The sequence below is a fragment of the Solanum tuberosum genome, unplaced genomic scaffold (assembly GCF_000226075.1).
Source record: "Solanum tuberosum cultivar DM 1-3 516 R44 unplaced genomic scaffold, SolTub_3.0 scf00019, whole genome shotgun sequence".
Lineage (NCBI taxonomy): Eukaryota > Viridiplantae > Streptophyta > Magnoliopsida > Solanales > Solanaceae > Solanum > Solanum tuberosum.
The window spans coordinates 2,810,959-2,828,084 of record NW_006238945.1 but is presented as its reverse complement, the minus strand read 5'-3'; the positions used below and the strand labels follow the sequence as shown (position 1 = coordinate 2,828,084).

General features: G+C 35.0%; 1 long non-coding RNA gene across 2 annotated transcripts; it reads right to left on the bottom strand.

Annotated features, from left to right (window-relative positions):
- Positions 1-6,047: 6,047 nt before the first annotated feature.
- Positions 6,048-11,812, bottom strand: LOC107058413 (uncharacterized). Of its 2 annotated transcripts, none has more exons than XR_001472015.1 (4): positions 11,357-11,812; positions 11,192-11,253; positions 10,979-11,054; positions 6,048-6,160 (listed from the first exon to the last, which is right to left on the bottom strand). It is a non-coding gene; the product is annotated as an uncharacterized lncRNA (long non-coding RNA). The 2 variants fall into 2 exon arrangements; XR_001472016.1 differs by having other exon boundaries at positions 10,997-11,054.
- Positions 11,813-17,126: the final 5,314 nt, after the last annotated feature.

Here is a 17,126-nt window from a genome sequence, read left to right as displayed (position 1 = left end):
TTTCTTGCTCAAAACTCTTTTGGAAATCTCAGTTTCCTCTCATCTTAAATGTGAAAGCATTTACTTTTTGGAATACTTAGTTCCCATATATCATTTTTAAAGAAAATGAACTTTACTCTTGCTCTTTATTCAATTTCAAAGCTTAAGTCTTAAAACAAAGTTTAAACATTTGCAAAAGACTTCTTAAAATATGGTTCATGTCAATTTATGGACGTGAACGACTCAATGCAAAGTTTTCAATAGCCATAGATAGAACTCAATACTTGGAACTCAAGAACTTCAATGATACTACTCATTTCAAGAATGCTCAACTCAGAGGGTTCATGCGGAATTATGAGCATGAACTACTCAACTCGAGACTGTTCAACTTATAGGGTTTATGCAGAATTATGGGCATGAATTATTCAACTCAAGGACTTCATGGGTAACATGTAATAGTCCTATGATTAGGAATGTAATTTCAAATGGGTTAGAAACTCAATACTTAAGACTTAGGTCATCGATATACTACTCCTCTCAATGATGCTTCATTTACGGAGTTCATGTGGAATTATAGGCATGAACGACTCGACTCAAAGGTCTACATAACTACATGGAGCCCATGTATACGACTCTTCTCTTTCTTTTACTTACTTCCTCAAAACCTAACTGAAATCGATGATGGATCTCAAAGGATTCACAATTGAACTTAAAGACTTTCTTGAACTCTACTCTTAACTCTCTCTTGAATGTGAATTATGAATTCAAGAGTTATGGTTCATGATACGAATAATCTAGGTGATAGTGTAGCCTCATGAATACATTCTCCTCACTCTCATGCTCACTTACTCGAGTCTTGAAACAAGTTATTAGAAGTTGTAGAAGACTCCTTAAAGGACTCAAAGGGACTTTCTCAAAAAAAATGTTTGAGAGAACTCTCAAGACTTGACTCTTAACTTCTCTTGACTTCGATCTTAACTTTTCCTTGAATTTGATTATGGATTCAAGGTTCATGATCTCATATTTATGGATGATTTCATGATGTTTAGATGTACCTTAGAGTGTTGGAATCAACTAGAAAATATTGGTACATTGCTAAGGAACTAGTACAAAAAGGTGGGGAACAAATGGTGAGAACTGGCGTCCCTGGTGCTCTGAGAGGCGCGGGGCGCCAGCCCTCAACATTCAGGGACTGGTCTGGGGCGCGCTGGCTGGTGCGGCACCCCAAGGGTGAAGATTCAGAGACACTTTTGGGGCGCACTGGCTGGCGCGATGCCCCACCCCTATCCCCAGGTGTTTGACGACTTTTCTTCTCCGTTTTTCATCTCTAAACCGTCTAAACTTCCATGGTTCCTTCCCCGAACACTTAGTATCATTTATACCCTCAATATACGATAGATTCAAACCGAAATTACACCCAGAAACATGAATCAAATCACAAGAAACTTCAATCAACGCAACCCACAAGAATTCAAGAAAACCTTTAACAATGTTCCTCAAGAACTCAATTTCTAAACCTTCAAAGACTTAAATTCGCTGAATTAAATCAATGATTGGCGCGTGGGTGAACTAACCCAACGCTAATGTGATCTCACATACCTCTTAGGGATCAAACCCATGGCGAAAATTCGCAACAACTCTCAAGAATTTCGACGAACGCTTCGATCCTTTCTCTTTTCTCCTCTTCTCTCTTCTTTTCTCTTCTTGAACTCTCAACTAAAACCCTAGGCGTATTCTAGGATTACAAAACTGAACCTAATAGGATTAGACCCTTAAAACCTTACTAAAAATGAATTAAATCTGATTTGGTAAGGAAAAGACCAAAATACCCCTTACTATTTTCGGCTAACTTTCATTAACTGGACAACCTAACTTCAAAGGGCCATATCTCACTCATCCGACCTCAAAACTTAGCAAACTCGGTGGCGTTGGAAAGATAATTCAAAGATCTTTCCTACGGCATCTGGTAGCACACCTAACTCATCCTGAGCTAGGAGTTCTGATCGTTTGAAGTCAACCCAAAACTCATACTTAGCTTGCAAAATTTCAGATTTTTGCTATTTCCAATTTAATCAATTTTCGAACTCAAGGTGCTACATCTAGTGAACTTAACACTTAAGAAATTTTAATTCCTCGATAAAATCCTACTCACAACGAAGGATGGTTCAAGTCTTAGCGCAAAATTTTTCTGGGATGTTACAATTGTAATACAATTATGAAACATATCTAATACAACTTTAATACAAACGCGATATAGTTTCGTAAACTTCATCCTTTTCGAGCTTCAATCCAATATTTTTCCTAAAATCAATTCTAAACTTAACCAAACCCTCTTAAAATTGAGATATAAACTCCAAACGATATTTTAACTATTTGTAGGAACAACCTATCCAAACTAATCGCAAACGAAAGAGCAGTCAGTGATTTGTAGACTGAATAAAATCTGTATCAATAATTAATTAGACAAGTAGTCTAATTGTAACAAATGAAGAAACATAATAAACTGCCAAATGAATTAAACTTGAATAAAATATGTATTACACACATATTAAAGTTGAATTAGAAGAAAATTAAACATGAATGCAAAATGTAGCAAATGAAAGAGCATTATGTGATTTGTAAACTGAATAAAACTTGTATCAATTACGAATTAAACAAGTAATTCAATCATAACAAATCAACCAATAAACTGCAAAATGAATTAACTTGTATTAAAAGTGCATTACACAAATATTAAAGTTGAATTAAGCATGGATAAACAATGTAACTAATGAAACACCAAACAATGATCAATAGAGTGAATTAAACTTATATCAATAATGAATTAAATAAGAAATCTAATAGTAACAAATAATAAACTACAAAATGAATTAAATTTGCATTAAAAGTGTATTACACAATATTAAAGTTGAATTAGAAGAAAAACAAACAATAAATGAAAAACGTAACTAACGAAAGACAAGACAATAATCTATAGACTGAATTAAACTTGTATTATTCATGAATAAAACATGTATTATATGTGTCTTATAAATTATTTTAGTTTGTATCACTAAGAACATGAGTGATGTTTGCAATATGTATTGTGCATATGTTATAAATGTATTACAAGTGTGTTACTTAAATTATTTTGATTGATATCACTAAAAAAGGAGTGAAGTTTGTAATATGTATTATAAATGTATTGTTCGTGATGTTAATATAATTTTAATACAGTTATGAAACATATCTAATACAATCGCGATACCGTTCCATAAACTTCACCTTTTTCAAGTTTCAATCTAATATTTCTCCTAAAATAAATTATAAACTTAACCAAACCCTCTAAAAATTGAGATATAAACTCCAAAAGACATTTTCAATTATTTGTAGGAATAACCTATCCAAACTAATCACAAAATTCGTAAAAATTCAAATAATTAATTCAAAATTTGAAGCTTTATAATGACCATCAATGGTGAACTCTTGTTGCTATAATTTTAAAGATTTGAAATTTCTATTTGAGAACATGATATTGTACAATTTTTTTGATTTTTCTATTCCTCTTCTTGTCGTGTTTTTGGGTAAAAATAGTGAAATATGGGCAAAAACTGATCTATAAATGATTATTTAAATGAAAATTTCAAAAAAAAAAGAAGAATAAAAAAAAAAGAGGAGGAAGAGAAAGAATGACACAGAAAGAGACGCCGAAGAAGAATAAAAAAAGAAGAGGAAGAGAAAAAGGGCAGATAAAGAGGCAAAGGAAGATAAATAGTACATTTTTTTAATTCTAAAAAAATGTTATATTTAGTTAGAAAAATTATATTGCCATAGATGGTAATTATTTTTTTAATATTGCATATTTATGTGATTTACCCAAAAAAGAGCTACCGTAACTATAATGATTTGTTTCTAACTGGAGGTACCATATCTCAAACATCTATATTAAGTTAGCTATTTGTGAATTCAAGTCACATAAGCAAGTTTAACATATATATAAAGAAAAAATAAATAAACTAATTAATGTTAAAATATAAGTAGCCATGAGTGGCTCCAAGCGAGGCTCGCTTGTTTTGCTTGCTATTCAGGTAGTCTAAGATGTCGACTTCATATGCGGATATGATGGTAACGTCAAGTCTAGGAGACTCAAAATTTGCTGGAGTCTTGAATCAAGACTCCATTTTTGGTCCCCAAGTTCATGCAAGTAAAAAGAGGGTAAAGGGATTAGTAAGACGATTCAACTTTAATTGATAGTGAATAAATCAAATATATATATTATCCCTCACACAAGATATGCAAGCGCCAAATAATATACACATTTATCTATTGAAGACTTTTAAAACCAATAACAAATATATTTTGAGTATAAGCTAAATCTCAAACCCATCAAATTTAAACTAGAAGTGAAATATTATTTCTATGAAGCATGAATAATGAAAAATGACAGAGCTGCCTTATACTTGAGAATTGAGATAATAGTGACTAAAAAGACTAAAAATATGTGTGCAAGAACATGAAGTAGAACTGCAAATGGGTTTGTATAAGCATGATCAACACAATATTTTAAAATAAATAAAATAACAACCATCTTTTATTAAAATATGTTTCTGCCTAAAAAAAATACAAACAAACATAAGCTACAAAATCCATATTATATGAGAACCAAATGAATATTCACTTACGATTAAATTTTTTTGTTGAAACTGAAGCAAAAGCGACTTATGCCGTCAACTTCAATTGAACCCTAATATTTGCCGAAAATGGTCAATCAGGCCACTGGTCAGCCTGTTCTTATGGCTGACCAGTCACCCTTCACTACTACCGACAACAATTTTCCTTCATTACCACAACCCCTATCGAGCCTATTTTGCCTAGAGTTTCTTCGCCTGCCAAAGAAACCCCATCACCTTTGGAACCTTATGTCAAACTTCTGAAACCTTTAACGATTAATGCTCCAAAGACACAGAGTAAGCAATCAATTGAACCTATTCCTATTAAAAAGTTGAACTACATCAATGGTATTCCTCGAGTTATGTGGAATGAGGAAGAAGTGGATCGAATGATTGTAATTAAAGAGTTACAATATGCAACAATAGGGAAAATTTCCTATGGATGGCCTAAATTAGAGGATCTTCGCATCTAAATCCCTATATAACTCAAAGTGAAAGGAGATTGCAGGATTGGTTTCTTGAGAAATCATCACATTCTTATGAGATTCAACTTGATTAAGGATTTCGTTAATGGTATGTCCAAGAACATCTACTATATCAATGATAAGGATGGTTATTCCTATCAAATGAGACCCCTAATCTATGATGCTAAATTCAAGATTGAAGAGGAAACATCTCAAGCAATGGCATGGATCGCTTTCCCTGACCTCAAGCCAACTTTCTTTATGAAAGAGTCACTATTTCCACTCGCATCTGCAGTAGGGAAACCGATTCATTTGGATTTGGCAACGGTAAATAAAACAAGACCTAATTGTGCTAAGGTCAAGGTGCAAGTGGACCTTTTGGCTGATTTACCTAAGTGTGTGGAGACGGAGATTGTTAAATCCACCACAAAGGAATCAAGGGTTGAACAGGTGAAAATTAAGTACGATTTTTTACCTAAATATTGCAAGAAGTGCATGTTACAAGGTCACAATGAGCAAGAATGTAGGGTACTTCATCATGAACTTAAACAGGTGCAACTAGAAAATGAGGAAAAAGACGTTAATGATCATAACGAAAAAGTGGAGACCACCACATCAAGGAAACAAGCAGGGAGAAACACTTACCAAAGGCATCAATGGAACCCAACCAACAGAAGGTTCATTAACAAGGGTTATCTTAGTGAGAAAGTTATATTACCAGATAAAGTGATTACCAATGATAACCCCTTTGAAGCACTTACAGAAGAAGGGGATGATCACATTCCTGTTAATAATACAAATATTACTTCAATATCTAAAGCTCAAGGAATTAATAAGCAAGGGGAAATATTTGAGAATCAAATGTCCACCAAGGAATGGATATCCAGTTCATTCCATAGTCATGGAAAGGAGAAGCAAGCAACACTACCAGCAAGCATCACAAGCAATACTGTAGATGAAAATCAAAGGAAATCGGCGGTAAACAATGGAGAAAAATACAAATAGCAAAAGAACATAGTAATGATTGCATCCTTACATCTCCTGCCAACTCAGGGGGTGAACAAAGTCCTGCAAACAATCAGCAAAGTGGTCAGCAAACCCATCAGAAATAAACAAGAAGTACATGCGATCCTGCAGATCAACAACAAATGAAGTTGGTGGAATACACAGGAGGAAAACAGCGAACAACAGAAGAATACGACTTGGGTGGTGATCAACTAAAGAGCCTTGCAAATAATCAGCAAAGTGGTGAGCATTTCCATCAGATACATGCAACATAAATTATAACTACTAATGCACAAGTTGGGGAGATGAAGTAATGGAGGACATAAGACAATAACAATGATATAGGGATAGTGCACTAACAATAGTAGATATCCCTTTAGTTGTTGAAGAAGCACTTCCTTGGAGTGAATCTCCTAATGAAGTGCTAGATAATATCCTAACCCATAATGTTCAACAGGATGTGGAGGTTTGTGGTTAGGTGGAAGCAACAGAAGAAGACAACATCACTGACCAACATAAAGAACAAATACATAGAGATGCTTATTTGTCCCCAAGAGTTATTAAAAGCCTTAAATATGCAAGGAAGGGGGGAAAGCAAGGAAATGGAGAGGTTCCTCAACCTATTAGATTGCAACCCAAGAGAGGAGAAGGGTCTCAACCAATGAAGAAATGAGGAAAGCATTTATATGGAATATTAGATTTGTTAAGTCACAAAAGGCTTTTCAGAGAGTACCGATGTTGAACAAATACCATAAATTTTCTTTCATGGCACTTCTTGAACATTTTCAACACACTAAGCACATAAACAGATACAGAAGCAGACTACATATGCCTTTAATGTTTCATGACTGTAATGGCAAAATTTGGTTATTTGTGAACCATGGTTTTACAACTACTTTGATTAGTGATACTAAGCAGTAGTCATCCCTGAATTTGTGTAACCAGACACTTGGTATTTATTTCTTGGTGACTATTGTTTATGGAAAGTGTGATAAAAATCTGAGGATGGACCTATGGGAAAATATTCTTTCTTTATCCAATGGATTCAATAGGCCCTGGATCTTAGGAGAAGATTTCAATGCTGTTTTGAATGGTGCATAAAAGATAGGAAGGATCCCAGTGGTTGCTGCTGATGTTGAAGATTTCAATATTTGTGTTGAAGCCTGTGATGTTTTGCAAATTCAATATAAGGGTAGCCCATTTACTTGGTGGAATGGTAGAGCAGGTGATGATTGCATCTTCGAAAGGCTTGATAAAGTTTTTTCGAATCTGAGTTTCAGGGATTGTATTCTCATGTAGAAGTGGAACATCTGACTAGAGATAGCTCAGATCATGCCCCCTTACTATAAGCTGTGAGAACAGAAATAGCAGGCTCTAAAGGCCTTTCAAGGTCTTAAAGTTTTGGACAGAGCATGAAGATTTCAAAGAAGTGGTCCGGAGGGGTTGGGATTCAAGCTTTACGAATAACCCCTTTCTTGACTATAAAAGGAAGATCAAGCAGGTGAGAAAAGCTCTCACTATATGGAGTAGACAGGCATATGGGGCTATCTTTCAACAACTACTCATCAGGGAAGAGATAGCCAAACTGAAAGAGAAACTATTTGAAGAGTTCCCCTCTTAAGAGAATAGAGAAGTCATGCAAAGAGCTAAAGCTGAGTACACCAGATATCTACATTTGGAGGAAAGCTACTGGCAACAGAAAGCTGGATATGATTGGTTTGAAAATGGAGATTGAAATACTAAATTTTTCCACATCATAGTGAAAGGGAGAAGAAACAGGTTGAAGGTGACAAGATCTATTAATGAGTCGGGTTGTTGGGTAGAGGAAAAAGACCAAATTGTTAATGAAGCAATTGACTATTATCAAAAACAATTCACTCAAGAGATGGATGCATATGATTTTTCACTATTGCATCACATTCCAGAACTGGTTACAGAGGAGGACAATGTAGTTTTAGGGGAAATACTAGTTGAATCAGAGATAAGGAAGACAATCTTCAGCTTAAATGGTGACAGTGCTTGTGGGCCAGATGTCTTATCAGAAAAGTTTTTTCACTCTTGCTGGGATATAGTAGGTGTTGATGTGGGTAGAATGGTGGCAGAGTTCTTTACAGGAAACACCCTCCCAAAGTCTATTACTCATACTAATCTAGTACTCATCCCGAAAAAAGATAATGTGCAGTCTTTTTCAGACCTGAGGCCTATTAGCTTAAGTAACTTTGTTAATAAGATTTTATTAAGAATTGTGCATGATATATTGGAGAATATTCTTCCCAAATTGATTTCTCCTAACCACTGGTTTTTTCAAAGGGAGAAATATCATTGAGAATGTGCTCTTAACACAGGAATTGGTTGTTGATATATGGAAAAGAGAAAAACCTTCTATTGTAATCTTGAAGCTGGATATGGCTAAGGCCTATGACAGAGTATCCTGGTTTTTTTAATGAAGGTTCTTAGAAAGATGGAATTCTCTAATGGGGTTGTAGATGTGATTTGGAGATTAATATCTAATAATTACTACTTTATTCTGTTAAATGGCCAATCTGTTGATTTTTTCATTCTACTAGGGGGTCAAACAAGGGGATCCGCTTTCCCCTACTTTATTTATCTTATATGTTGAAGTTCTAACTAGAGCTCTTAATCATCTTTGTGAAGATAATGCCTTTGTGGGTTATGGTATGCCTAAGTGGAGCTCCAACCTCAATCACGTAGCATATGCAGATGACACTATCATTTTAGCCTCATCTAATAAGCACTCTATTGGAAAGATTATGATGATTTTGTAGTAGTATGAGCAGGAATCAAGGCAAAAGGCGAATAAGGATAAGAGTCTCTTCTATATGCATCAAAATTCTTCCAGGGAGGTTGTGCAGCAGATGGAATTGGATACAGGTATGACCAAAGGAACGTTTCCTCTTAAGTACCTAGGATGTCCCATTACACATTCAAAGAAAAAGAAGGAGCACTATGATGATTTGTTGGACAGAGTGAGGAGTAAACTCCAAGCATAGAAGGGTAGGCTTCTATCATATGGAGGAAAGGACGTTTTACTATAAAAATGTTCTACAAAGCATCCCAATTTATTTTCTTTCAGCTATTGTTCCTCCTAAAAGTGTTTTTAAAGAATTACAAAGAATTTTGCAAAAATTATTTTGGCATTCCAAAGAGACAGGAAGGAGCAAACACTGATCTATATGGAATAAGGTTTGTTTGCCAAAGGATGAACGGGATTTAGGGTTCAGATCCTTAAAAGAAGTTTCTCAAGCAATGTATGCTAATTTGTGGTGGAGGTTCGGGACACAAACTAATTTGTGGTCTAACTATTTATGGAATAAATACTGCAAGAAACAGATTCCTACATTGGTGCAATGAAGAGGTGGATCTCAAGTGTGGAAAGCAATGATGGAGAACAAGGAAAAGATTGAGTCTTTTTTATGATGGGAACCAAGAAGTGGAACCTCAACAATTTGGTTTCATAACTAGACCAACTCTGGTCCTATATTTCTTCATTCAATAGAGGTACAATATTGCCATCCTATAAATGATGTTGGTGATTTTATTAAAGAGGATGGTTGGGATTATGGTGCAATGCAAGATGTATTCCCAGAACATGTCATTGAACATGTTCGAGATACTATGAGATTTGGTCAATTTGAGAATGTAATGGACAAGCTATGGTGGACTAAAAATAGTACGGGCAAATTCACTACTAAGAGTGCTTTGGAAATTTCGAGGCAAAGAGTGGATGTAAATAAAGATCTAAAGGCAATATGGAGTAAAAGATTACCCTTCAAATTCTCTACTCTTTCTTGGATAATCTGGTTGGGTAAGGTTCATGTATCAACTCTTTTGCATTTGTGGAACCCTAATATCTCTGAGGATTGTGGATGCTGTAATAGTTCAGGTAGATAAACAATAGAACATTTATTTCTCAAAGGGGAGGTGGCAGATAGAGTGTGGATTCACTACTGTAGGGCAACTGGTATTATTGATCAAAGACTTAAATTAAAGCAAACTATGAGAATGTGGAAAAATATTGAAGGTAATAGTAAGCTACGAGAAGTTTTCAAGGTACTTCCTATCATCCTTTTCTGGGTTTTTGTGGAAAAGAAGAAATACCATCCTACATGGTGGCTCATACCATGAAAGAAAGGTATACTGGGAATTCAATGACACTATTTTGAAGTTTGCTAAGGTCATATTCAATTTAAATATATAAGGGAGAAGATGAATAGATATTATTGATGTTTTGCAGAACAATAGAACTACCTCTGTAACCAGAATTGTAAAATGGGTTCCCCCTCCCAATCCTTGGTTTAAAGAAACACTGATGGTTCCTCAAGAGGGAACCCTGTACCTAGTTCTTTTGCTTTCTGTATTAGAAATGGGGAAGGAGATTTGGTAGTTGCAAGAGTCTCAAGAATTAAGGACACTACCAGCCTTAAAGCATAAGCTACAACAATAAGAGGGTGCTTCCTCTACTGTAAAGACAATGTTATCCAACATATCATTATAGAATCAAATTCTTGGATTATGGTGCAAATTCTTCAAGGAAACTAGGAGGTCCCATGGAGTGTGACAATGAAGGTCAACTCCATAAGAGCACTAATGTGTATTATATCAGTAAGAGTAATACATTCCTTTAGGTAAGGTAATACTCTCGCTGATTTTTTTACTAACTTAGTTTTTGATTTTGCAGGTGATTTTCAATTTAATAACTTTGGTGAAATTCCAACAACAGGAAGAAGGATAGTAAATTTAGATAAATCAGGAACACCACATCAGAAGATCCGATCAAAACTCATGATATCAAAATTCAAGGAAGATATAACAATACTTTTATAATGGGATATGCAAAACAATAACAATAAGGCAACTTACTATAGATGTTGGAAGCACCTGTTTATGGGCATCAACATCTGGTAGTTTGTGATCTTAGTGTTTCTGTTAGTAAATCCTGCAACAAAATTCAAATGATTATCAAACACTCTCCTGTTGAAACGATTTGATCGATTGGTGGTATTATCTTAAAAAGCTCACATTGACTTAAAAATTGATAAAAGAGGAATACAAAGTGGACACCATTGGACTTACTGGAAAATGTTGCAGATGGTTTGAATAGGGATGTAGAACATTGACCATGTTTACAAAGTTTGCTTCGCAGACAACATTGAAAACATGATGCAAAGAAGTTAATTTGTGCATTGGGTACCGTTTTAACATTAGAGTAAGGAGTTACAATAAAGGAAAAGGTGATACCTATTGTTAGAAGTGATTTCTTTGGATGCAAACACCTACACCCAGTGAGACCTTGGGGTGTTAATGGTACGAGTATCCAAACAATAGATCCACCGATTCTGATATGTAGCTCTAACTATTAAGACATGGAAACCTGTTGGCATCATAAGGACAGGTTTTATTGTTTCTAAATCGATTCTTTTGATATGATGGTGGTATTAGCTTCTTAGAAGTTCATTCCATCGATCTAATGAAAAGAGGAAGAACAATTAATCACGAAGGATTCGACACTTAGCTTAGAGATGGAGCTTTGAGCTGATAGTTGAGGATGAACATCGAAGCGGAGGAGGATTTTTCCAAACCAAGTTAACAGTAGATCAAATCTACGGTTATTTCGTTTGAGGAAGATGAAGGGGTGGAGCTTTCTACCTACTTTCCTAATTATGCAGATGACCTGTCTCTTTGCCTATATTTTTTGTTTTGCTTTAATTTTTGGGCTAGGTAACTTTTGGGCTTTGTCTGTTGTATCTATAATTGATTTTATTTTAATAAAGTGCTTAGTGCCCAATTTTAATTAAAAAAATGAATATTCACTTGGAACCAAAAGAAACTAACTTCATGTGAAAGAAAACGCAAATACATTTTTAACACTACTTTCAAACTTCAGTATAGCTAAAGAAAAAAAATCACTCTTGAGTCTTGACACATAAACTTCTTAGAGCATACATAGCATTTTAATCGCAGTGATAAAACAAAGGTAAAAAGGGCAAATATTACCTACTGTGGGGCAGTGAGCGGGGGTTTGCGGTCTTCAAATCACACTCAAACATGAAATACACTTAGATTTTAGATTTTTCGCAAGAGAGTTGCATACTTGGGCTTTTAGCAAATTAACTAGTGCAAAGAAAACTAAAATTTCAAGAGAAGAAGTGGTTATTTTTGTGTGCTATTTTGAAAGCGTCAAACAGAAATCAAGAATATCTTCGAGAGTGGATAGGTCGAGCATAAAGCAGTGATCTTTACGTGTAGAGTAGAGAAAAAACATAGTCACAAAAAATGAATGCCAAAGATATGATTTTTACAGCTTAAGCTCGTGGGAGGATTATGTTGTGAAAATGGAATCTTGCTAAGAGGTGTGATGGTTTGTGCATTATGAGGGTTTGGTGGTTGATTCAAGTACGCTCTTGATTTTAACCTGTATAATTGAATCAAAAAAATTTCGTAGTTATGTGAGAAAAGATTCGTCTTGGTAGGTGTGTTGTTGTTTAGAGGAATTCAGTTCAAATTAGGTTCATAGGTTAGTCCACGACTTCATAATCACTCTTGAGTTGTAGATTTACCAAATTTTGATTCGAAAGTTCAGTTCTTGATAGTTGATCTTGATTGAATAATCCTAAGTATGAGTTCACTTGAAGGGATGGAAAATCATACCTTAGGCGCTTGGTAACGTCGAGTATTCTACTTTCTTTTACTTTATGTTCGAGGACGAACATGGTTTTTAGTGGTGGATAACGTGAAGGTCATTTTTGAAAATTTTCAGAAAATTACCATTTTATTGGCAGTGGTGCATATCAGTCGGTGAAGTTGTTTGGGAAATTAGAGCTATTTGTTAGCTACATTTATTTAATTAATGGTTAATGGGTCAGGTCCATAATTTATTTAATATCCTTCATCACTTGACCCATATGAAAATAAGTTAATGGGGTTAATAATTTATCACAACACAATCTCTTGCGGCTAAAATTACCAGATGAGAGAACTTAATTTGACATAAAGAAACACTAGCTCAGGGGTGTCGATGCTTCTAGACCTGGAGAAGTGGATAATGATGCTGCCATTTTAAAGGTATTTGGATATGCTTCCTTGATTATTTGATTGCTAAGATAGTGTCTACATCTATGTTATGTTATGGCCGAAGGTGTCAAACAATTTAAAGACAACTAATCTGACAATGATGACCAATCTTAGGTAATAATTAGATAGGGTATATAATCAATTGAGATAAAGGTTAGCTCTTGTATATATATGTCCCTCTTTTTCAATGGTTGAAACTGTACAAGTTTCTTTTAACTTTGGTTATGTGTTGGAATTTTCCCTATAATATTATAAATTTGATTCAAATTTTGAGATATTAGTATATGTAATTAAATATTAAATGTATTGTATTATATGAATACTATTATAATTATGTCATTTGGAGGAATTAAAACTTAACCCTAGCCTTGAATTTCAGGAAATATGAGACTTGACATATTAATTGGTATTAAGATTTGGAGTTTGATTAGAGATTTGGATGAGTTTTTGGTTCTAGGCTAGACACATAGTACTATGGGTGTTGTTAGTTTCAAAATTTTATGTTGATTATTTATTTGAATAAATTGCATTGATTTGGAAGCCCAACAAAAGGGTAAGGCTCAAGTCCAGAGTAATTGTTCGATTGTTTGGGGCAAGTGACTTTCTTGACCCTTGTTAAGTGTATAGAATCGTGTATTTTCTTGTGTTATGCGTTGGGGAGAAATGGGACTTGATGATGGGTTGACTTGTTCATATTGAATAATACTAATGAAGAAAATGGGGTAATAAAAGACAACATGATTAATTATTGGTGTGTGATGTGTTGAAAATAGTTTGAAAGGTTTATTGATTCGTTATTGATGTTGTATCACGATTGTGTTGTTGTGAATTGTGCATTGTTATGCAAATGGTCATCTCCCTATTAGTTATGTGAACATGTCATTTACATTGATTCTGAGACATGGTTATGACAAGTGTTATGTGAATTGAGGAAAAATAAAAAATTAAAGAGTATGTATCATCTTGAGGGATGTGTCACGCACCGCAACATATATTATAATTGGAGGGACGTATCATATGCCACAAATAATTATATTATCGAGGTTTGTGTTTCACGCTGCGATGAATGCATAGACTAATAAGTCCCTCATAGGTCCCGGACTAAGAGACAACTGGTGTGTATCGTTAGGTGAGACAAGCATCACTAGACTTGACATTGCATTTCATTGAATTGCGCATCTTTATCATTTTTGAACTTACAAGTAATTTTATGTGGAACTTGTGATTGTTGAACTTTATCTTGCATGTTGTTGACCTTTAATTGTTGAAGTGGTGTGGTTGAACTATGTTCTATGTGAATTATGAACTATTAGGTTGGGCTAGTTTTTATGCAGGTTATAGTTATGGATGTTCGGTTGGGGTATAAGGAGTACACATATTCTATACCCTTAACTTTAGGTTTAGGAGTTTGCTTGCTCAATGTCGTGAGGTTTGGTATTCACCCATGGATTTTACATTTGTGTAGGTTACGAACACAAATCTTTGTGATAATGTCTCTTCTCTTCTTGTCTAAGGCTTCTAGTTGAATTTTGTGAGGTAGTTGCTTGTCATCTTAGTGGATCCGCTTATTCTATTTATGATTTTGTTCTACTTTAGAGACAACATCATTTGAGACTTATGTATATTCTTTCAAATCTATTGTAACACATTACAAGCTTGGACACGTGACAACCAGGTTTTGGAGATTTAGTTTAGTTGACATGTTATCCGCATTAGTAATTGTTATTAAACTTTTATTTTTATCTTGTTTCCTCATTTTATCGTAATGGTTGGGTTTTAGGCTGACTTATCTTGGTGGGATAAGACGAGTGACATCACATCCATTTTGGATTGTGACAGGTTATTTCAGACATTAGTATATTTCTGCTTATGTGTCTTTGTACTTAGATTTTCATATTATGTTGATGCAGTCATTTGAGGCTCAATTCAACTTTCCATGTCATTTCGGTTATGTATGCTTTCTTAGTGCCATGTTATGCCATGTAGTTCGCTTGTAGTCTATCGGGATTCTAACTATATGTCTCGTCTAGGGAGTAGTCTTGGACCGTGATAAACTTGGTATTTAGAGCATCAGGCTCAAGTGTATTAAGGTGTCTGAAAGTCCAGTTAAGTAGAATTTTGTTCATGGGTGTGAAGCACGCCACATTTATGACTGAGAAGCTACGAGATGTTTAAGAAATACTTCAATTCTTTCATACTCTTAGTCTTGCGATGAAGTAAAACTCTATGAAGTTTCCTTCTAACTCACGTTCTATGTGTTTTCAAAATTATGCCTCCAAGAAGAGCTCACGTGAGAAGGAATTTGAATGTGGAACAAAACACACCACAAGCTCTGATTGATCCCTTGGTCGAGCAAGTCACTCATGATGAGTTTAAGACTGTTTTCCAAATGCTTGCCCAAGCCATAACTGCTCAAGCCAATCGTGAGGTTGTATCTCTCATGAACCCAATTATGGGTACCGCAATGACAAGAGTACGGGACTACACTCAGATAAATCCTCAATAATTCCATGGTTCTAAGGTGGACGAGGATCCACAAGAGTTTGTTGAGGGAATTTAAAAGATTGTTGAGATCACAGGTATCACTCTGGTTAAGAGTGCGATTTGGCTCCTTATTCAATTGAAAGGGGTTGTTCAGATTTGGTTTAAGCAATGGAAGGAAGAAAGGGCTATTGATGCGGGTCCTTTGGATTTGGACAAGTTCAAAGGGAATTTTCTAGATCGATTCTTCTCTCCTAAGATGAGAGAGGCTAAGGTGCAAAAGGTCATTAATTTGAGGAAAGGTACTATGAGTATGAAGGAATAAACTTTGAAATTCACTCAACTCTCCAAGTATGTTCTAGCTATGGTAGCCGACTCTAGGGACCTTTTGTGTCCAAAAGCACATGCAAGTGCACCTGGTTACTCAAGTAGTACATCGAGTCTTTCGAGCCGGATTATCAAACCCAAAGGACTTCAAATCAGCACACACTAACTTTATTGTAACTAAAATAAATTTACTTATGTGACAAACAATTTTAGCAATTTGTTTGTATCAACTAAATTGAACAATTTCAAATATTAATTACTACAATTAAACAGTTGCAAACAAAGGAATTTCGCAATTTGGGAAATATTCTAGGGTTGTAGCATATACCGATTTCAAACATAATAATAACTTATCCTAGCATTCGACAGGTTAACCTCATTATTGATTTACAAGGTTGATTTTACGATAATGATCTCCCGACCTCTAATCGCCTACCACCATTGACAGCCTAACTACATCATTGAGAGGGGATAGGCATGAACCAATAGCGGAGCATTAAGCTATCATCTTGCACATTAATCAAATGCGGCATATAGGTATAATCCTATCCTATATACGAAACACTCTAAGTTTTACCCAAAAATGAACACGCTGCTCCCATTATTTGGTCTATTCCTCTGTTCGGCTTTCGAGTTCAAGAGTGGACAATGAGTTTATTTTAATGTTGATCAGTCATTAAAATAAGTTAAACAAGAATGCAAGCATCAATCATAAGAAAACCCATCTCATGCTAGAAATAAATACTATTACGCCATTAATCGTAGCTACAACCCTAGAATAAGGGAATTTAGCTACTCATAGAATGAAACATCATCAAATAATATTCAAAGATCATAGAAATGTTTACCAAAATGAAGCAGTAGAAGAAAAGCCCAAGAGAATGTCAACAAAATCGCCCAAATCGTGTTTTCTCATTTTTCAAAAACTGCATAATGATAAAATAATACAACTGGACTATTTATAGTCTAAAATAAAACACGTGACGCAATTCTGGAGTCTAAGTCCGTGACGCGGACCTATTCCCTCGCTGCACATTTCGAATAGCCTAAGCCAACTTCGCGACGCGTATCCATCGGGCATTCCACTGTTTTGTAAAATTCGTTTTCCACATGCTGACTTCAGCTCTGC